Source organism: Sitophilus oryzae, unplaced genomic scaffold, assembly GCF_002938485.1.
Source record: "Sitophilus oryzae breed Bouriz unplaced genomic scaffold, Soryzae_2.0 scaffold_1297_pilon_pilon, whole genome shotgun sequence".
Lineage (NCBI taxonomy): Eukaryota > Metazoa > Arthropoda > Insecta > Coleoptera > Curculionidae > Sitophilus > Sitophilus oryzae.
Window position 1 is genome coordinate 1,898,561 of NW_022145945.1, and position 19,153 is coordinate 1,917,713.

The 19,153-nt window shown below is 32.3% G+C and overlaps 1 protein-coding gene across 1 annotated transcript in view; it reads right to left on the reverse strand.

Moving 5' to 3' along the window:
* Positions 1-19,153, reverse strand: part of LOC115874534 (N-alpha-acetyltransferase 15, NatA auxiliary subunit) — a 180,258-nt gene that overhangs the window by 117,402 nt on the left and 43,703 nt on the right. The window lies entirely within an intron of this gene.

Genomic DNA, 19,153 nt, shown 5'->3' on the forward strand with positions numbered 1-19,153 from the left:
TTTCTAAAGTTGGACTACTAAAATTTGGTAGCAGAGTTTTATAGGGACGAAGAAAAAGATATACGTTCAAAATTTATTTATGAATTTCAACTACTTAAAATTAAAAAATCTCAATTTTTTTAAATGTCACACTATATATTTATTATTTTTTCCGATGGATTTTACAAAACTCTTCAACTTTTACAACACTATCGTTGATTATTTACAAGTTAAGGCTTTGTATCTCTTGTTTTGTGTACATTTTATAGTCGAATGCATTTATATAAATAAATTACAAAAAAATACGCTCAAAATACATTATAGTATAATAAGAAAAAAAATGAGAACAACAAAAAATGTCTTTTTTTTTTCGATTTTCCTTTCAAACGGTGTAAAATCGCCAATGCACTTGTTTAGGAAGCGGGTACTTAAGGCAGTACAATAAAAACGAGTAAAAACTAAGTTAGGCTTGATTTATGATGCTTTACAACTATTATACGCCCAATGGGAAGAAATTTATAGCGATTGAGAAAAAAGTAAATATAATTAAGTGGAACTAATCGATTTCTAACTGATTTAAACTTTCTGATGCGGTTCGTTTTTTAGTGTTAATCTGTTATTGTTGTTAGGATTTATAACTCGTTAATCACTAACTTTTTTAACTTTAGAAGATATGGAAAACATACAAAAAAGTGGCTCACCTTAACCTAACTTTTTCATATTTTTTTTAGATAAAAAAAATGAGATTTGGTATGTTAGTATATGACATAAATTAGGATTGATTGACGTATTCAATTCTTTTTGGTCACTTCCTGTTTCACCGGAAATGACTACAACGTTTGATTTTTAAGTGGCACCCTCCTTATTAGGTTATTCGATAAGAATGACATGTCATATGTCAACTTTTGACATTTTCGCTTAAAAAAAGCCTTATTTTAAATTTCAGTCTAGAGATCCATGTCTGTTAAAAGCACTAATTTTTAATCCTTGGAAAAATAAACCTGATCGTCTAGTGTTTTTAGTGTCGTGTCCTGGTCGGGTAAAAGATGCACAAACGGTAGTTTTAATCATATCTCAATTTTTTCAAATGAAACGAGGGTGACTCATGGGCATATTTGGAAAAGGCATTTTTTTACGAATAATTTGGTACCACACACTTGGTATTTCGAGTCAAATTCTCGTTATGAACCGCATGTTACAATTTCAAATAAACTATTTGCCAAAGTGTCAAAAGTTGACATGTGATATGTCATTCTATTCAGAGTGACGTTTTCTATCGAATAAAGTAAAAAAATACCGAGGGTGCCATTTAAAAATCAAAAGTTGTAGTCATTTCCAGTGAAACAGAAAGTGACCGAAAACAATAATTAAATTCGTCATCAATCCTAATTTAGGTCATATACTAACATACCAAATATCTAAAATTAAAAAAAGCCAAAGCAATAAGACTCTAAGTCTCGGTCTTAACATATATTAAATGTTGAGACCGTTAATACCAAATATAGTTTATCTATCTGGAAAAATAAAAAAGGTATAGTGGCGAGCCACTTTTGAGACACACCCGGTATAACAATATTTTTGCTATTTTCAAATGATGCTACGGACTAATTCAGATCAGATTAATAATATACAAAACATAAAATGGCCTTTGTTACATAACGTTCTTTATAGACTTGTATGCCCGTTTGGTACATTAAAATATATATGTTTAAAGTATTTCGACGCCTTTTACGAAAGATGATTAACTATAGTGATTAGCTGGTACAACTGCCCGCATGTAATTCGTTTTTTCCTTTTGGTTTCCGTGGCTAAATGTTAACCGCTACCTGTGGGGTGATCATTTGAAAAATTGGTGGTTTTAGTTGCCTTTTCATCACCTGAAATAACTGTGTAAATCTCGAATTCTATTTAAATTAAGTTTACTACTATACAGTATGTCCCCGGATTGTCTTTACAAGAGAAAAAACTTTTTTATTATTGACATTTTGAGGAAGATGCATTCTTCAAAAAAAAAAAATTGCTTGTTCTAAAATGGTTAATATCGTTTATACTTTTCCAAATTTCCATGCCGTTTTAGAGAAAATTAGAAAAAAAACATGAAAATATGGTTGAATTTTCCTAAGTACTAAAAATCAAAACGCGTTTCTATGGTAATTCTAGGGTAAGACCCAATCAGTATCATTATTACTAATTAAAAATATTCTCACTGTTAAATTTCTGTAATATTAACATATATTTTATTAGCTTTATATTTAAGACGAACTTAAAAATATATACCGTCTGATCTGATAAGTTTTATGACCACTACAGCTCCGATTGTGACAGTTAAAGAAATTAAAACTTTCCTACTAAGAATTATTTTATTTGTTATCGTCATGATGCTTGATCATAAACATTTTTTATTATACCGTATATAATTCCAACTCGCAAAGAAGTACGACAGGGAGATGCGATATCCCCAAAGCTATTTATTGCAACACTAGAAGAAATCTTCAGTCAACTAAACTGGACCAACAAAAAATTGAAAATACATGGAAAATATTTTAGCCATCTAAGATTCGCTGATTACATAGTCTTAATTGACAATAACGTATGGTCCTAAAGTTTTGGGAAAATTTTCAAAATGAAGTCATGGTAATGAAATGTCATCAGTCATGTCAATACTTCAATAAACAAAGCAACAGATTTTGAGTTCTGCTTCTTAAAATGTCTTATAAAATTGATATTCGTCGAGGAGTTTATAATCTTGTTGGGCGAATGGCGAAACGAGATATTGTCGTCATTTATCGGGATCAAAACATTAGCAAATCGACAATTTATCGCACAATCAAAGAATGTGAAGAAGGGGTAACATGTATAAATTTGCCTAAATCCGATCGGGCGCGGGTTTTGAACCAAATAAGAGAAGGAAGACTAATTGAAGCAACAAAATTGGGATCTCACAGCGAAAACTGGCTAGGAGATTTAATATTGGAAAGACTACGGTGTTTAGAACCCTATCAAGTAACAATATTGTCTTCCGAAAAGGAGGAAAGCTCCAAAATATACAGAGGTCCAGCTAGAGAGAATCCCCACGATTTCCGCGCGCTGAGGAGAGTGCATTTCGTCAACAAGTTGATCGTGGTGGACGATGAAAATATTTCACATTGCCCAACTCTGAGATGAAGGGCAATGAGTTCTACACGGACAATTATAAGAATGTCCCTGATGATGTTAGATTAAAAAGTAAGAAAAAGTTTGAGGAGGCTGGCTTCATCTCACATCCTTACATTGGCGTTGTTCGGGGTGAAGCCTTAAATGCAGAGCTTTATATCGAGAATTATCTTCCTAAACTTCTTCAGTTTTTGAACATGCATCAGCCCACGATCACACAGAAAGCGTTTTTTGCGTTTTTAGCGTGAAGCGTCTTTAGCGACTAAAATAAAATAACAGGATTATATAGGAATGACCACACCAAAAACGTGTAGCGTTCGGCGTGTCTCGCAAAAAAAGCAAATGAAAACAAATCAGTTTGTTTTCTGTAGCGTCTTTAGCGTTTTCTAAGATGAGACCCCGTCATTAGATGAGACCCCGTCATAAGGAATATTTCTCTTACGCGTAAAAAATAGTTTTTTTATGGGTAAAAAGTTTTTTTTTCTGCGTAAAAAAGGTTTTCTTAACGTTTTTGACGCGTAAAAAAAACTTAATAGTTTTCTACCAGTAACAAATAGTTTTATACGCGTAAAAAATAGTTTTTTACGTGTAACAGTTTTATTCGCGTAAAATAATAAAAATAGTTTTTTACGTGTAACAAATGTTTTTTTACGCGTAATATTTTGATTCACTTTACAAAATTTGTATTAAAATATCAATATTTTATAAACACGTGGACTGCTCACAAATATACGAAATCGCGTCACTGCGTATTTCTAAGCCGTTAACACGTTTCGTTACAACGAGTGCATTGTGTCAGGGCCGACACACTAGCTAACCAATGCATTAACGGCCTTCAATTAAACTCTCCCAGCGCGTAAAGAAGTTTCACTGCATAATGTTTCATAAATCATGTCCTAAAATTGCATTAGCAACTAGAAATATTTACTATTCTATTATATAATTATTATTATATTATAATTATAACAAGTACTAACTACAACACTACAACATAAAAAAACTATACACATATAAACTAAAATTCGTAAAATAAATGGCAAATAATAATAATTATATTTACACACACCACTGGCACTAGCAGTAGATTGTGTTTGTCTCCGAATATATGCCCCGGCCCGTCCACAATTCAATCCTAGCATCTTTTATCTTCGTCTCTTCAACGCTAACGGCGCCGATCTCGCCTATCTCTTTCTCACAGGATTGATTGTTGGACGGGCTGAAAATCCACGAATTTGCGACGTTACTAATTGACATCTTGATAGAAACTGTGGACCTGCCTACTAGTCTTTTGCGTGTTTTTAATGGACACAAATCGCTTAAAACGGTAAAATCCCTCCAAAAGCGCTTGAGACACAAAAAAAGCAAAACGCTAAAAAACGCTTTCTGTGTGGCCGTGGCCTCATGTGGATGACGAAATAATATTTTGGCCGGATCTCGCTTCATGCCATTACGCGAGAATCACAAGAGACTGGTATGAAGCGAGCAACATCAACTTTGTACCGAAAGTAGACAAATCCCCCTAACCAACCTCAGGCTCACCCAATCGAAGAGTTCTGGACAATATTGAGTCGGAAAGTCTGCAATAACGGGTGGGAAGCACAAAACGAAGAACAATTGGCACACCGTATATTCAGAAAAATTGACAGATGCAACGCGTCAGGGGAATTCTTAGGCAAACCGAAAATAACGATCCCTTGTCCACTGTTATTGAATTTTATTTATTAATTAGGATAGTAAACAGAGGTTGTTTAAAAATATGATAAAAACATAAAACTATTTTTATAAGAGTTGTCAGTTTCTGATTTTTTTCCCAAAACTTTAGGACCATACGTTATTCCTAAAGAACTACAAATACAAATCAACGAACAATTGAATTTGGCAAAAACTAAAGTACAACGAACTACCCAGTGAGCAAAGTGTTGTCACATTTAGGTAACATTAGGGAACAGTTACGTATCTGCGTTTCATTGCTTCATATCAGGCAAAAGATGGGCCTGGTAACGTAACAACGACGTCACCTAGAACACGTTTCCCTTAAAAGGAATAAAATAATCACTGTCCGTCGCCTGTACCTAAAATACGTTTTTTTGCCGCTTTTTAAAGATAAAACACATTCATCCAACAATTTTTATGCTTAAAAATATTCAGTTTAAGATAATCTTGCAAAAAAATCCCAAAAAAGTGTTAAATGCGTGGGGACCTATTGTGCACCAGAGCCAGAAAACATTCCATCAATGTGTACTACCACTTCCTACTTTTTTAAAACCTTCAATCAACCTTCAAAAAATGGTCTTCCATCATGTACTGTAAGATTTGTCTTCTTAGCATTTTTAATAATACAAAATTTCAATTATACATTAAAAGGACACAGGTTATAGACACCAACCATAAAATACAATTTATATTGTATTGTTTTATTCCCAATCAGTGGACTTTATCAAACATTTCAGGAATGCTGAAAAATGAAGAAAAATAGGTGTATTGTTGTTCGGAAATATTTGAAACAAAATTTATTATTAGACATAATTGAACCAAATTGTTATTGCGCTCATTCTCTTGCACCAACAATAATGTTAAGTAATAATAGTGATAATAATAAATAGCGAACGTGCCTGTTGCTATTTTGGAATAAAAATAGAACCAGTATTGTTAAATTATGGGTTCAAAACTAAGGTTTTTTATGTAATAGACATAAAGAATTGTAGTTATTGTTTTGACATAAAATTAGGTTGTTTTTGTTAAGTCATTTCTAGTAATCATTTATACAAAATATAGGAATTTAGTAAAGTTTAAACAATTTTAGCTAATATACAGTTAGCTTTAAAACTAGATATAAACGTATAATTAATTATGTGACAAAAAATAGTTAGATAAAATCAAATGCTCAAAATTGATTCCTTTCCTGTTCACTGCATAAAACGTATCAAAGGCGCCACCCTGTATACTAATAAAGCTCAGCATAATGCATTTTAAAATTTTATTAGCCTTAATAATGATTTTCTTCGGATATCTTTATAGGCTCGCAAATTACTTTTTGTATTATTCTATTAAACCTTAATAAAATAATAGTTATTTTTCCCGGTCTAGTCGATGACATTTAATTTATACACCTTCACTTGGGTATTTTTTTAATGTGAAATGTTAGACTGCATTAAAAGGCAGTATAACTTTCGTTGTGCAATAGACAATAAAAAAAGTTGTTTTAGATTATTGAATAACTACTTTAGTTAATTATGTATTAATCATGGTAGCAAGCTTAACATACTGTGTTTTTTTATTGCAAATTATTTTTTAGCTCATATTTTTTCCATAGCAACTGTTAAAATTGCCTTATGTCTATCAAAAATAGTAGTTAAAATAGTATTTTAACCGCAAGGCAAGGGTAGATTAAATGATACTTTAACAGCGAGGATAGGTTAAAAACTTTATTTCTTCTCGCACGTTTTTTAATTGCTTCCGTTTTTGAAAATTTTTGTTTTGTCGCCTCAGCCTGAATATCTGTTGGTAATTTACTTATTTCGTTTTGAGCCATTTCTGGCTTCAATTCAATCAGCAATCGACACGAAAGAGAATTAAAAAATATTGACTCAAAACTGACAACTAAAGAGACAGCTTTATTTATTTGTCAAATTACATAGAAACCAACGCCAACCCAGCACAATATTTTTTCTACTCGTAATAAATTCCTTGAAATAATAATTTCTGAATATTTTTTAAAACGTAACTCGCTATGGAAAAAATATTGTTTTATACACGAAGATAAAATTGCTATTATCCCCCCCGTCTCCCGATATAATCTTTTGGGTCGACAAAATGGTATTTTATCGTCTTGAATAAAAAATAGCTATAAAAATTCAAAAGACTCATATTACTTAAATTATGGTAACTATAAAAATAGATCTAAGGATATACATTACAAGTTTTATTACAGTATTTTAATCAAACATGGTTGATATTTGAAAATGTTTCTAGGGTAATAGTGAAAATTCCTATATACTCGCGGAAAAAAAATCGTGTCATGGTACTCGAAGACACAAGCATTTAGCCGCGCCCGAAGTCTGGTGCTGGCGCTGTATCGCTGTCTGAAACACTTGCGCGTTGTGGTAGGTGTGTTTTATGACAGCAAAATTATCATTTTCTCGTCAAATCTAATTAGAGAAACGGAAATTGCTAGCAAGAATCGATTTACATGGAGAATATACTATTTGTTTTCTTTAATATATGACCAGAATGTTTATTAATTCCAATGAAATCGGTAATTATTGTTTTTCTCAATATTAAGGGGCCATCCTATACAAGAAGTTACGGGAGAGTTAGGCAACCTAAAGGGTATTTGTGGGTTAATGTTGGTCATAAAACTTCGTAGTTATGAAGAAAAAAAAAAGAAAAGTCCCAAAAGAAAGTTCTTTATATTAAAATAAATAATTTTGCGATAACTAAGAGTACCTTTAGATTTTATTTAAATTTACTAAATTTATTTTATTTTTCTTGAAATTTTAAACAGGTACTGGTCCATGAATCATGTTCCGAAAGCCACGCTTAAAATAAGGCGAAAAAATATTGTACAAGTCCATTGTTAATGAGCCGTATTATTTACATCAATATAACAATATTTATCATCTAGTTCGTGAAATATTACTAATCGAAAAACAATGCCGGTTGTATTTGGACTAAGCACAAACCACACGTTCACTTTTTACTGGCCTTAAAAATTCAGTTTGTACCCCGAAGCTGATAGAACTACTAACATTGAAACGCGAAAACTGCAGCCTATGGCACTGTAATGACCAATATACTCTGTGTGTAAAATTTTCGTCATAAGAATGTTTTAAATCAATGATATGGGTCGAATTTTGGACACCCTGTACAGTATTATGCATGCGTTTACTTGTATCATGTCGATTTAGTAAAGATTCGTTCGCAAAGCATTTAGACTTGGGGCGTTTTCGAGCGTTGTTGGCATTTCGAAAATATTCGCAATTTCCTGTGATAAACTAGATCAAAAAATGGTTTGTCCGGTGCATAACCTACTAATGTCGAAATCCTATAAAATATAATTGATATGTATAGCCTGTCGGCAACATAGTCTTGATTGGTTTTGGTAAAAATGACAGGTCATATTTCAATATTATGGTTTGGCGGAACGATAAACAACAAACGGACGCCGATGCGTATGAACTCGACTTATGATTTTTGAGAATTGTCAAACTCTTGCTAAATTATAGGTTATAATTTTGTGTCAAATTATGTCAAATAGAAATGATAAATATTTTGCATTTTGCATTTTGGACTGTGTTATTACGTGTGTTTCATGTTTTTTAAAATTAAGTGGAGAAAAACGCAAGGGAAAATTAAGTGTTGACCCAGACCATAGTTTACAGTTAATATTCGTTGCCCGGAGACCACCAGAGACAGTTTGCCAGATATTATGGCCAGAGAGTTGTATTAGCCACAAATAAAGTTTGTATATTATCACGTGTATGGTACCAAAAACTGGAATATCTGGAAAATAGAAGCACACGATAGGTAAATAATAAATTTTAGTACTTCAGAGAGATAATGTCAAAAGATACTGGTTTACAAAAATTAAAATTATAGTTAATTTAACGTTGCTTAACTTCGGTAATCCATCGGGTGTTTAGACCTAACTGGACCCATGCCCTTTAATATTAGTGATTTAGACACTTTTTGAGACACACTGTACAGTATTATGTATGCGTTTACTTGTATCATGCAAAATATTTACGAGTATTTGACTTGGGGCGTTTTCATTCGAGCGATGTTGGCATTTCGAAAATATTCGTAATTTCCTGTGACATTCGAAAATATTGGAAAAACTTTTCTTCGAATCTTTTTAATTCAGGAAACAAATGATGAAATTCGCCATATTGCTTTCTCTTTTGATTTATAGGGTGAACCCAAAATCTTCTTTTTTTCTTAGCTTCCTCGTCTTTTTCACACAACATGGCTAAAATAATAATTTCTTCCTCTAAACTACTCATTTTCAATATTTCTATGTTGCACGCTCTAGTAGTTGAGCCTTGACAACTGTACTTTTTTCGAAACTCTCGCTTATGTTGCTGGTCTGTGGCAGTAAAGTGTGCGACGTCATGCAGGATGCAGGTTTGTGCTGTGCTGGTCCGTACTGGTCCGTGTAGGTATAGTGTGCGCGATCTTTTAGAAGTGCGGTCTGGATTTTAACGAGTAAAACAATGATGTAGACAGCTTAATGGAAAATCAAAAATCAAAAAAGAGATAAAAGTTGGGTTGATACATTTCTTCTATGCGGTATTGCCGGATTTTGCATCAAAAGTTCAAATCGCACAAGTAGGCGTTTGGTTCAAACCGCACATGGAAAATGTTGCATCTAGGGTTGGAACCTTATTTTTCACAACTACTTACTCATTTTACTACAAATGTAATAGATTGTATTTAGCTTAGATATATTATCTATATTTCAGTAGTATACATAAAAGTTTTTAAAATAACATATTTTTTTCTACACAAATTTTCCTACAGACGTAAAAACCGGCAACACTGTATGCCGCTTTTGATTTCATATGTCTCTCTGTCTGTCAACCGGTGATTTATATTATTCTTTATCTTACACGTTAAAATCCAGACCACACTTCTAAAATGACCAAATCCGTATATTATTTCGGAAATATTTAAAATTATTTTAATTTACTTTAAATATAATTATGAAAAAAAGTAAAATTTGCGCTACTTTCGTGTTTAAAAATGTTTAAAATACCGTATATCATCGAAAAAAAAAACGGCGTCAGCTATAGCTATGGAATCAAGATCGCAGTCATTTTATATGTATATAAAATTATATGGGGAATGTCATCGATGTTCATTCAAGTCCAACGAACGTTTTTTTTTTCAATCATTCGGCGGTACTACTTCGAAAAAAACTACTATGAACTGAAAAGTTAAATCTTCTGTGTGTCGTCTCTACTGAAGTAACGACTTGCTCTAGAAAATTGATTTTTTTACTAAAAGATAGCTAATTGGCTCTTCTAAAAACTGTCCCCGCCGGATTTTTTGTTTTTCATTAAATAAAAAAAAAGTATTTTTTTTCCCGATGTCCATGTCGTGGCGGATGCGCCAGGCTTCAACTAGTACTATTATAAATAACTAATATCCCCAAAGCTGTTTACAGCAACCCTCGAAGAAATCTTCCGTCAACTAGACTGGACCAACAAAGGATTAAAAATAGATGAAGAATATTTTAACCAACTAGGATTCGCTTATGACTAATAGCACTGAACAACTGCAAGCACAAATCAATAAACCAAATATAACTAGCAATAAAGTACGTAAGTCTCAAAATGAATTTAACAAAAACTAAAGTAATGTACAATCAACTAGTAGACAGAAAATATATTCTAATAAAAAATACAACACTGGAAATAGCAGGTCTTCTTCTACCAGGTCCCAGTTCTACTGCCAAATCAACAGAAGAATTAAGTTAGCATAGAGTATATAATATAGAAGAAACTCAGTCATATTCAGATCTAAAATTCCAGTTTATCTGAAGAAGAAAAAATTCGATCAATGTGTACTACTCATGTCCAGGGCCAGATTTCCACCTAGGCCTGCAAGGCCCGGGCCTAGGGGCCCAGCCAGCCTAGGAGCCCCATGCAATGAGTCGCGCAACTTTTATATATATACAGCAAAATTACGTATAGACAAAAGAAAGACACACGATCGATCAAGTCAGTGTCAAAGACAGAGAAACCCAGATACAAACAAATGTTGCTGATAAGTTTTCAACAAGGATGAAGCGAATTTACTTATCTATGAAGGTTATATGATCACATATCTAAGTTCACAGCACAGGCCACCAAAACTAACAATTCCAAATTTAACTATTATTAAAATGAAACCTTAACCGAATCATTCGACATACCAACGTGTTACTCTCTTTATTGTATTAAAATGGCGTAATTTTCACTTTACCTTGTATCTGAAACTGAGATAACATTAGGAAATAGTAGAACGGTTTAATTCTTGAGTTTTTTTTTCACTTCACGTTAAATCAACTGCGTTAGTTTTGTGGTTAGCGCTGGCTTTTTACACGTTTTTTTTATTTAATTTTATTATTTAGTTGTACGTTGTTAGAATGACTTGGAGAAATGGATAATGTTAAGAACACTTTGTTTTTATTTTTTTCCTTAAACAATTTGAAACCGTGCGAATAATATTCAAAGATAAATATTAAAAGTAATACCTTGTAAGTAATTATATATCGAGGAACTATAGTTACACTCGTTGAATTTAATAATATATTTTTGTGCTTAGGCCTAAAAGTGCTTTACTTTTAGGTGTGAAAATAATTTTATTATATTGTCAATCACGTCGCAAAAATTAATACTTTAGAGACGTTTGAAAAAAGACTATTATATTACAGCTCGTAGCTAAAATCATATATAATTATTATAGTAATTTCTTAAATTAAAAATATTTTTTCGCCATACTTTTTTACCAACATACTGGCTGAATCTATTTTTACAGATGCCAATACAGAAAAAAGCCGGTGGCTCAATTTTTTTAAAAAAATCATTTTTTTAAAATTTCAAACTTGATTAACTCGGTTATTTTGGACTTTGTGAAAAACGGTAAAGAAACAATATGATTCTTTTATTCTTAATCAAATAAACAATAAAAATAAAAATACACAGAATAAAAAAACACAAAACTATTAAGTCTTTGAATGAGTATAAACGAAACAATTTAGAACTTCGTCGTATCGGAAACAACTACATTCAAAGACAGATGTTATCTCTGGCAGCAAAATATATCTGAGAGAGATATCTATGGCTACAAAGGTCCACAAAATCACCGTTCGTGAGTACTTTTGCTCCATTTCACTTTCGATTTTAACGTTGGTACCGCTGGAGGTATGTCCATTTCAATGCTGAACGTATATTTTAGAGCGTTTTTCTACTATAAATACTATATTGTTTGGAACTTTTCCTTTTCTGGTGTTTTGTCTTGACCTTTCCTCTTTGATACGACGCGACGCACTGACCGAATCTTAGAGAAATAAGTAATCATAGAGGCATCTAAATGTTTTATATTAGAGCGTGTTAAAAAATTTCGAGACTACGAGTAGGTTAGAGTAGTTTTTCCACTTGGTTTGTCTTTAATTTTCTAATTGGTTCATTTACTTTTCTCTAATAATGGTTCATTTAACAGAAACGTTAACGAAATTTTTTTTAAAAGATGACTGGTTGTGGAGATTATTTTCTTTGTTTACATTTCAAATTTGCTTTTGCAATATTTCTTTTTAAAGTTCATTTTAGAAATAGACATTTATTTTTCTTATTATCCAGAAACAGCTTCATACACTAAGAGAAACTATTAGCCGAACAAAAGAATACGAACTTCCATTAGCCATAGCCTTTACATAGATCATAGCATCAGAATTAATAAATGTAAAGATAGTATGAACAGAGACAACGGTCCAATTCCTTCAAGTTCTTTGTTCCTACTACTCTAGTAGCGGAAATCTAACTGTTACGCTCAGTGGGCTCTGACTCGGTTGGCTAGATTTTGCCACGCCCACTCGGTGCCCACTGGGCGAGTATATAAACGCTCAACTTGTAGATTGTACTTTAATTTATAATCATCTGCTGATGATGCTAACATGGTTAGCGAAACGTGCGTCCAGTGTAAAAGTAAAAGTGCTTTGGTGTATTGTGGTGATTTACTGGAAAAGGTAGAATATATTTGGAGCAACGAACACACAACTTATACAGAAGAATTAAGTTAGTATGGAGTATAATATAGTATGTTAGTATATGGTACCGGGTATCGTCGGACGGGACATAGGAAATCCCATGTAAATTTTAATGGGATCAATTATTGGCTTCCCTAATTATTTTAGAGAATAATTCTATTTAGGTTTATTGAAGAGCACTAAAACCCACATTCAAAAGAATAACTTTAGATATTTTTGGTTAGCTCGTTTACGAGTTATCGCCGATTTCTTTTTAAATATTTCTCCTTTCTTATGGCCCTGTATTAATTTATGAGCACCAGTCAAGGTAAAAGATAACTGCCAAATGAAGTTGTCATTTCAGAAATTTACCTATTTAGTGCTTTATTATTATTGAAAACTCATTCCTACATCGGAAATCTTAAAGATGTATTTAGAAATACAAATTAATATGAATTAAAGTAAAATAAAGTAATGAATTACAAGGTTAATTATAGTATTATTACAATATTCAATAACTTATTAATTTAGGTACTATTAAATTGTTAGAACTTTAGGATTTAAGAAGATGTTCAAATATTCCTCCATCGACTGCTAGACAATAACCCAGGCGATCATAATTCTCTTCTTACTTTCGCTAGTTGGTAAACTGAAATTCTATTGCATATGGCAGAAATAGCATTTTTTAACTCGTCTAGATTTGGGTATTTTTTATCCTTGTATATCCTGTTTTTTAAAGGGCCCCAGAGAAAGAAATCATTTAGCCAAATATCAGGAGACCTTGCTGGCCAATTTACTGTATGATTTAGGCCAATAACGTTTCCGTTAAAACTATTGTCTAAATATTCCCGAACAGCCAGGGTACTATGTGCCGGGCAGCCATCCATTTGGTACCAAACTTCCTGATTTTCCCTAGCGGCATCCTGTAAAGGTAAAATATGATTTTCGAGTAGTTCCAAATAATATTCTCCATTTAAATTTCGCGTAAGAAATAATGGCCCGATAATATTGTGTCCGACTATCCCTGCCCAAACATTTACTTTCTGTGGATATTGCGTCCTTGTTTCGACAAACCTGTGTTGGTTTTCTTTGTTCCAATATCGATAATTTTGAACACTGGGTTCATTATTTAAGGTAAACGTGCATTCGTCAGTGAAACATATGTTTTTTAAAAATTCCCTATCCGTGTTTGCTCTTTCCATCATATCAAAACAAAACGCCTGCCGCCGTATTTCGTCCCCATCTCATAGCTCTTGGTGCTTTTCATAGTTGAAGGAATAGTATTTATGTCGTTTCAAAATTCGAAACGCTGTAGTGTGATCGATTCCTATTTCATCCTCAAGTTTCCTTGTGCTGATCTTTCCATCGTTCTCTTCCACGCGCAATAAAACTTCCAAGTCGGTATCATTTCCTGCATCTTCTCTTTGTTCCTGTCTTGCTTCACATCTGCAGTTATTTATTAGGGTACCTTTGGTCTCAAATCTCTGGATATTCCTTGCGATTGTAGATTTTACAGGTATCGGTCTATTCGGATACAGAGCAGCAAACATGTCCGACACCTTTTGATAACTATTTCCTTGATAATACCATTTAATCATCAATACTTTTCCTTCGGTAGTGTAATTCATGGCTAACATTTTCGATGTAGGTATGAGTTTTTAATAATAATAATAAAGCACTAAATAGATAAATTTCTGAAATGACAACTTCATTTGACAGTTATCTTTTACCTTGACTGGTGCTCATAAGTAAATACAGGGCCATAAGAAAGGAGAAATATTTAAAAAGAAATCGGCGATAACTCCTAAACGGGCTAATCAAAAATATCTAAAGTTATTCTTTTGAATGTGGGTTTTAGTGCTCTTCAATAAACCTAAATAGAATTATTCTCTAAAATAATTATGGAAGCCAATAATTGACCCCATTAAAATTTACATGGGATTTCCTATGTCCCGCTCGACGATGCAACACCCGGTATATGGAAGAAAATCAATCATATTCAAATCTAGAATGCCTGCTTTATCTAAAGAAGAAAACATTCGACCAATGTGTACTACCAGTCATGACCTACGCATGCAAAACCTGGACACTTAAAACGGACATTATAAGGAAACTGCAGGTCGCACAACGCTCAATGGAACGAAATATGCAGGGAATAACCAAAAAAGACCGTAAACGAATAGAGTGGATACGACAAAAGTCTCAGGTAACAGATATCATCCACATAGTCGAATCCCTCAAATGGCAATGAGCAGGACACATGATATTAGAAAATTAGCAGGAACAACTTGGGTCCGCATAGCCAACAATAGAGAACAATGGGCCCAACTACAAAGAGAGTATTTAAGTATTTAGAAAGACTACACCATAATTGGTAATGTTTGAATCAGCTGGAAATGATGATAATGATAATGATTATTATTATATTTACCGAGATAGCTACTGGCTAAAACTATATTTGAACACCCTGTACCCTACTCCAACGCTTGCATCTGTAAATACCTCCTTTCGAACGCTCTGTTTGCTTTCCTAATGGAACCCGGCAATTACCCAATTAGCGGTACCGAGGTACTAGAGGTACCGAAAACACAGTCGGTACGTACACTGCACTGCCTGCGAAACCCTCCAACGCTTGGGTGGGCGATTGCGCTTGAGAAACTACCGATTTCCATCTATTGGAAATTTTATTTTCTTCCTCCTTTATTTCGGCGTGTATTAATAGATAATTAATCGTTAAGCATTTTGCTTGTCATGCTGTTCAGCCAGATGATGATAGAGATGTTTCTGGGATTAACGTAACGAATAAACCATAGATAAAAGAAACAAGTTTAACCCTCAACTGGCGCATGGCGTGGTGAATTTTTGTACCGCTTATGGCTTGCTATTTAAAAGCTTGTTATTTTAACACTGTTTACAATATATTCAAACTTGTGAACAAACAATTTCATTAATTTTCAACAAATTAATAAAAACGGACACAAAAATAAAGTAATACGCATTTTTTAGGAATTTTTGACCTCGGAAATATAACTTGGCTGCATAGAAATTAAAAACATATATATTTTATGATTTTACCGTATTATTAAAAGTACAAACAACTGAAATGTGAAGCTAAAGTAATAAAAATAAATGATTTTTAACAAAACTGCAAACCTTGAATGTACATAACTTTTTCAAATACAGTTCATGCTAATATAGGATCTGCATTTGCCGCACATGGATCGTGGCACATTTGATTCGTGAGATTTTTGTTTTTTGTCATTTCTTCGTTGACCACATCTCTTTCTTTTCTGGTATTGATTCTTCAATTTTCTGTCTTCTATAAGTAAGAGATTCAAAATCGGAGTTATGGTTACTCTTCGGAGAAAAATCAATGTGTCGATGATCTTCCCCGTGATAATTGTGAAAAAGTGGCATTAAAAACTAAAAAGCTGTGTGAACTGTGAACTGCAAAATCAGAATCTTCAAAAATTATAAAATCTTTCATAATTTAAACTGTCCCCGCTCAAAAAATACCGAAGTGTTTAAAACGCCCATTTTCAAAGCAATTATTGCTAAGTAGTGAGTTTAATTTAAATTTTACTTACTCAAACCCGTGATAATTGTGAAAAAGTGGCATTAAAAACTTAAAAAGCTGTGTGAACTGTGAACTGCAAAATCAGAATCTTCAAAAATTATAAAATCTTTCATAATTTAAACTGTCCCCGCTCAAAAAATGCCGAAAAGTGTTTAAAACGCCCATTTTCAAAGCAATTATTGCTAAATAGTGAGTTTAATTTAAATTTTACTTACTCAAACCCGTGATAATTGTGAAAAAGTGGCATTCAAAACTTAAAAAGCTGTGTGAACTGTGAACTGCAAAATCAGAATCTTCAAAAATTATAAAATCTTTCATAATTTAAACTGTCCCCGCTCAAAAAATACCGAAAAGTGTTTAAAACGCCAACACACTGTATTTTATTTAAAAAATTAAAAGAAAATAATAAATTTGAATAAACAATATTTGGCGACATAATTCCGGAAAAAGCCGAACCGCTCTGAAATTATCAAAAGCTCTGGAGAGCGACCGTTGCAAGAATAGCGCCAAATAGTGTTTACATTTTCTTTATGGGCACCAGGCGGATGAAACTGCCATTTGAATTTTGGAAACACGGCGGAGTTTCTGCCAGTAGAGGGATAGATGGCGCTGCGTAGAAATTTCATCTAAAGTCCCTAGATATTCATCTAGGGACTTTAATTTCATCATGATTTTATCAAGTCATCCACAGAGTACACAGAGTATAGTTTAATTAACAATTCGTTTGATTCTCTGTGGAGTAATTGGAGTAGTTGGAGTAGTTGAAAAATATAAATATTTATATAAAATGTTGATAATTTTACAGCGATGTGCTTTGTTACCCTATGAATAAACATTGATATGAAGTTGCTTTCGCCAGAAACAATTATAATTAAATAATTTAATAAAAATTTAATTTCTAAGTGACCCGGATCAGTTAGATCAGTAAAATAAATTGAAAAATAAACGTCATTCCATATCTGGCAATGTCTGTCAGTTTCTGTGAAGTGGAAGTGAATTGTGATTTGTTTTTATGGGAATATTTACGGATTTTTGCGAATTTAGAGTATTTTGGACGATAGGATTGTGAAATTTAAAAGCCAAGTAGTTTCATATATAAGATTAATTAATCCCTGTGATAATTTTTATGAAATTTCTCATAATCAAAACAAATTCTTTCAACAAAATGGCTGTCTCAGAAATTTGGAAGATCATTAATTTTAAAGTTTTATTTAAGTGTATTTATTCGAATCAAGAATTTGTATAACATATTAAAAGCTTAATTTTAAAGGTTGTGCAGTAATTTATGTAAGTGTACGCTTTTAGATAAATATTAAATATACAAATTTGCAAAGACAAACAAGTAATTTTAAAAAGATCATTTATTTATTTAAACGAGTATAATCATTAATCATTAGGTTGAAAATATATTTGTATTTACTTATTTATATATTTTCTATACCCTTGTATTATTTATAAGCCCTATATGTCCTGTTTTATTTGAAAAAAAAATGCTTCGAGTCATCGAGAATAGATTTAATAACAATTTTGTCCCTTGGCTTTGTGTATTATATAATGTGAATTGTAAGATGTTTCTATTTGAATAGGTCATTAAAGTTGAGATTAAAGTTATACCAAATTATATTCACGGTAACTATATGTCTTTTATATAATGAATTATTTATTTATAATTTATAACCTTTTTTATAATTACTTATAACAGATTGTATAAATTCTGATAACTTTTATATATACTTGTATAGTGTTGAATGTGTTATTATGTAATTTTAACAATGTTATAATAAAATAATAAAGTTACAGATTTTTCGTGTTTTATTCTAATTTCAGGGATAATTTCAACCTAGATTATTAATTTATTTGTATCAAAATACATTACTTTTATTTTGTAAAATGTTTTGTTACAAATAAATTCATAATCTAGATTGAAATTACCAAATATAAGTAAAAAACTTATGAACTGGCAGTAAAGGTCCATTTAAAAATATGGCGCGAACTTTTAGTTCTGCCAGTAGCCCGCTTGGATCGCGTCGAGCGCGTGTTTCCAGGCTTTAACATAGGAGTTTTCATTTTTTTCAGTTAGTTATTCTATGATGGGCACTTTCCGATCTAAACTTGTTTCCTTTATCTATGGAATAAACTTAATAGTACGAGAGCTAGCAACGTCGCAAAAACAAGTATTTTAAGACGCCTGGCTCTTTGATATATCTTTTACTATGCTCTCTAGAAGAGCATGCGGCCCGTCTAGCTGCCGGTAAACCTTGCGTTCCCTACTGCGCATTGAAAGAAGATCCTATGTTTTTATTAGTCCTTTAAATTCTAGTATTGAATATTAATCGAACATGTCTCCATAGCGCAGTGCGTAGAGTTTCCGACCACGAACCGATGATTCAGAGTTCGAATCCGGGTAAGGGCAAAGACTTTTTATTTTATTTTCGTTTATATTCTGATAGTAAAGTATTAAATATTTGTTTTTTTTTAATTACCAGAATTATTCCTGAAACTTTACACTAATTTTTCAAGACAGTTTAAAAAAAACTGAAAAATAATTTCCTTGGAACAAGCTTAGTTTCACTAAACGAACTACATATCTATCAGATTGGAACAGCAATAAACAACAACATAATAATAATCATGTCAGTAATTGCATTAATAAGTTATCGTTGAGCTCATCTCTTATATAACGGAATAATAGTAAATAAAAATTACCGATTTATTTT